General features: G+C 41.3%; 1 non-coding gene across 1 annotated transcript; it reads left to right on the top strand.

Moving 5' to 3' along the window:
• The first annotated feature begins 336 nt into the window (after positions 1–336).
• On the top strand, positions 337–443 carry LOC121785629. The gene has a single exon (XR_006047013.1). It is a non-coding gene; the product is annotated as a small nucleolar RNA R71 (small nucleolar RNA).
• Positions 444–5,007: the final 4,564 nt, after the last annotated feature.

Genomic DNA, 5,007 nt, shown 5'->3' on the forward strand with positions numbered 1-5,007 from the left:
GGAGGGGTAGGAGTGTCGGGTTTGGCGACTGCGATGACGGAGGTCGGTGGGACCGGATCCTTCTTTCTCGATGTATCCATTTGGTTAACCCGCACTTTGAGCTCGGCCAATTCTTTCACAAAGGAGCTATCATCATCCTCTTCTATGGCTGCTACTCTCCTCGAGTTGTGCCTTTCTTTCGACCACCCCCTATTGTTGGTGACAAACTCTTCAATGACCGCCATGGCATCCAGTCCGGTCTTCCGCAAGAATCCTCCATTCGCGCCTGAATCCAACATAGCACAAATATTTTCATTAAATCCATTGTAAAGGATTCCTACCTGATGGTCCTCGGAGAAACCGTGGTTGGGGCACTTGCGGAAGAGGGCCTTGAAACGAGCAAATGCCTCATAGAGGGGCTCGTCATGGCCTTGCATGAATTGGAAGATCTCACTTTTGAGCTTTAAGATCGTGCCCGACGGGTAGTACTTGTCGAGTGAAGGCAACCACTATATTCTTGCATGTGGAGACTCGTTCAGTGGGCATACACTCAAACCACTCTTTAGCAGAATCAATTAGAGAAAAGAGAAAGAGTCTTACCCTTATGGCGTCGTCGTCGACAACATTTAATTTCAGAGTGTTGGAGATTTCCACGAACTTCGAGAGATGGCGATTGGCGTCTTCTATGGCCCTACCTGCAAAAGGAGACTGCTCAACCCTTTGTATAAGGGTCATTCGCAGCTCAAAATTGTTAGCATCAACACAAGTGCCTTAAAAAATAATCATATTCCCGTGATTGAACATGTGCATCACGGGTACTATCTTCATATCAATCTTTTTTCTGCGCCTCGCGGGCAGCCTTTTCCATTTCTCTCTCATCCATCAACATCTTGACCATGGCTTGAAGCCTCTCTAGCTCTGTTCTTTCTGCCATTGATCCTTGCTCACTTCTTATTCTCCTTCGGGTAGCTCTGTTCTTTCTGCCATTGATCCTTGCTCACTTCTTATTCTCCTTCGGGTCCTTTCAAGTTCAGGATCAAACGGTTCTAAGCTATCCTTCCCAGAACGCGTTCGCATACACAACCTGAAAGAAACAGAAACAAAAAAACAAATTAAACTAAAATTAAAAACAGAAAGCAAGTAAAATCCAAAGTAGTAAAATTGTCCGGTTGAAGATAACAATCACAAAGTGAAGTAGTCCCTGGCAACGGCGCCAAAAACTTGATGCACTTTTCATTAGCACTATAAATACCTGCAAGTATACAAAGTAGGAATAGTATAGCTAAAGGTTAGTACCTGATATCGATCATGGGGAAAACAAACACAAACTGGCTATCTTCTACTAAAACTCGATTACTATTTGGAAAACCGAAAGATTTTTAGATTTTTGAAAACAAAGAATAGTTTGAAAGCAATAAACAACTAATTGCAGATAAATCACAGAAATAAAAATATAGAGATAAGGGAATTTCAGGGATGTGCGTTCACAGTTATGGTTATATGAATTCCAACTAAGTCTATACCCTAGCACAGTTCTTACTTTGATAGAACGAGTCACCTAGTTTATGCTCATGCGATGCAAACGTTGGTTACAAACATTAGGGTTGTCAATCCTAAATACGTAACTCCTAAAAGCTCCTAAGAACCTTGAAAAGTCCTCACTCTCAATTAACAGTATATTTTAAAGGAAGCTAATTGTAGTGTCTATTTAGTGGATCTAACTCACCAACCTCCTCTCACGATTATGTAGCAAGTTATATTAATTCATCACAGAATGTGTCACTCAAACGTGAAGCATTATCCAACAACTTAAGGAAGAAACAAAGTAAGAACAAACGGATATTAAATAGAAAAGGAATTGTATAACTAAAGTCGTTACTAACACATCCCTAGAATCCTGTGAATTTAGTTACACATGATAGAATAATCTAAAGACATAGATTGAAGGGAAAACAATTGGAACATAAAACTAAAACAAATAAAACTCAAAGGTTGAATCCTTATAGCTTTGATGTTCTTAAATCCTTCTTCAACTCCTTGCACAATGAAGTACTCTAACTTTTAATCTCTAGGAAATATGTTGCAAAAAGCGTATCCCTAATTATGAAGCTTGAGGGGGTATTTATAGAGGAAAAATCGCCCCTTCTAAAATAAGGAAAATGGTTCCAAATTATGGAAAATCTTGGAGAGAAAATTAGGGCAAATCTGCTCGTCGCTCTTTTGTGACAGACCGCCGCACCTTGGCCAGCGGTCGCCATGCAATGATCCGAAACTTCTGACTCCTAGGTGGCGGTCGCCACGCATTGCCCGGCTGTCGCTGGGCGTGTCTTCATTCTATGCACCAATTTTCCGAAATGGACCGCTACAGATATGGCGGTCGCTGAGCGTCGGCGGTCGCTGGTCGGTCCCAGAAACTCCAGATTTCCTGCTTCGCGTTTTGACTCCCTTTTTAAGCTTAAATATGCACATTTCTCATCAAACATGTAGAAATACCAAAATATATAAAAATATGCAAATAATAGACATGAAATGCAACTTTGACATTCAAAACGGACCAAATATTGGCCTTAAAACCGTGCAAAATCCGAGCATATCAATGCCCAAGCTCCCCACAATTGAAACATTTTCTGTTGATTTTATTGGGATTCCTACTCTTAGACCTAGACTTGCCTTTGTTTGACTTTTTCCCATCATTATTCTGCTTCCCATTGTTATCCCCCTTGAATTAAGATCTACCTCTAACGTTCAAGGCCTTATTTTGGGAAGCCTTAGTCTCATTCTTCTCTCTAATTTCAAGTTTTTTAGATTTCAGGGAACTAATGATCAACTTAAGGGGAACAATATCCCTCCCACACTTGATGGTAGCCTTCACATTACTGTATGAGTCAGGGATAGCATTCATTAAAGCAATGCTAGTATATTCATCAATTGTTTTATCACCAACACGTTTAATGTCTTGTACTAGCTTCTGAAACCTATCCACATTGTCATCTATGTCCTTAGTAAGATCAAGTTTAAATTTGAAAAGTTTTTCCAGAAGATACATCCTACTTGACATAGATGTCTCAGTGTATAAGGTTTCAAGAGTTGTCCACAATTCAGAAGCAGAATCAATGCTTCCAACCTTCCTTATGACAGAGTCACTCAGGTTGAGTATTTTGGTTGATCTTGCCAACTCATTCATTTCAGCTTTCTTTTCAGCAGATTCAGTTTTAGGAATTGTATTTTCAACAGCTTTGAAAATTTTTGTTGTATCAAAATGCATTTGGTCTTTTGTTTCCAAATACTAAAATCATTTTTGCCATTAAAGGGAGTAATCCGAATAACAGGAGCAGTCATTTTGAAAACCAAAATATTTTTAGCAACACACACAGAAAAAAGAAAAGAAACACACTTAAAGGCACATCACAGAACCCTGCACACACAATTGGTGAGCTTAAAAGCCACAAAGATACAGGGAGCTCACCAAGAACCATAGATTGTAGGGATTTGCTTAACCAGGACTCCACAAAGGCAAGTAATCACTTAAGATCACACACAAGCATGCACACACAGGTGGTTAGCCCAAAATGTGTTCAAGAAAGTACGCAACTCAAGAACCGAGGTCCTCCTTATCTGTCACGAGCACCCTGGCTAGAGGATTTCCCAGTTAGCAAGCACTCACTGAATGAGGGCGTAGGGGGTCACTCTAGGCAGTTGAATAGCACTTGGTGGATAGGTAATTCTCTCTAACAAGCAGTACAAATCATAGAACACATTTAATACCAACACTTAAAACACACCAGAACAGAGCACAACGGAAGAACAATAAAGCAGTAAGAGCACCTCGAAAGCAATAAGTCCTAGAGGACCTATACAAGAGCAGATAGCCTAAAGCCGCGACAAGCGACTACTACCAGCAACAACTGCCCACCCCTAAAACTAGAAGACAGTAAAAGTTTTAGGGCTTAGCCAATTTACCAAAGTGGATACCCTTCGTTAAGGGATATCCGTCTTACCTCAGGGCTTGTACCGGAGGACGATCCTTACTCTAACGAGCCCACCTCCTTAATTTACAATCCAGCGTGCCCGAATGATCCCCCCGTGGCTCTGATACCACTGCAGGGATCAGAACATTCGGGATTCACTAATTAGCGGGACCTCTTTTATTGTATTGCACTTAGGAGATGGTCAATCTCCAAGAATACAGACCAAGGATACAATCATAGGATACAAGCTATACAATCTAACAAGTTGCTACAAGTTACAGAAAACCCTAGCTCTAGTCAAAACACTTGACCGGTTCTAAACTCCGAGCTTCTAATGACTAGAACTTGACCTGCACACTAAATAGACTTATCAGTACAACAAGAAATCAGATCCTAAGGGATCTGAGACAAGAAAATACAACGAAGCACAACAAGTCAGAAATCGAGGGACTATGGCTCAGGTCGCACACATGACTTCACTGGGCAAAAGGACCTCCTCAATCTTCACCAACTAGTCACAAGGGAGCATAATGAACAAATCGGACTCCAAAACCCTAGGAGTGCTCCGATTACTACAACGCACCAGCAACCTTCACAACGAATACCCAAACACCTCACAAACACTACCACCGGTCTCAAGAACACAAGGATCTCACGAATCTGAGAACTTAATCGAAGATCTTCACCCAAGAACCTGATTCGAACACACCGTTCAAATCACCGAAGGAAACCTCCAAATCAACACAGAAGTTGAGAGGTTAACACTCTAATCTCACTTAACACAGAGATTGGAGCAACCGGAGAAGAAGATCGAAGACATCTCAGAGGAAAGAGAGAGAGTTCTTAGAGAGAAGGAGGAGTGTTTCTGGAAGGGAGAGAGAGAGTAGTTGAACCGAAAATGAGCAGAAAGAGAGATAGGGTTTAGTTTATTCTCACACAACAAACACACCCTAGATCCAACGGCCATCATCCAGGATCCATGTGAAATGCCACGCGGCAGCCATCGGAGCACTCTAGGTATGTAATGGATCATTACTTTGGGTTAGCTTAAATACTAATC

This window comes from Salvia splendens, chromosome 21 (assembly GCF_004379255.2).
Source record: "Salvia splendens isolate huo1 chromosome 21, SspV2, whole genome shotgun sequence".
Classification (NCBI taxonomy): Eukaryota; Viridiplantae; Streptophyta; class Magnoliopsida; order Lamiales; family Lamiaceae; genus Salvia; species Salvia splendens.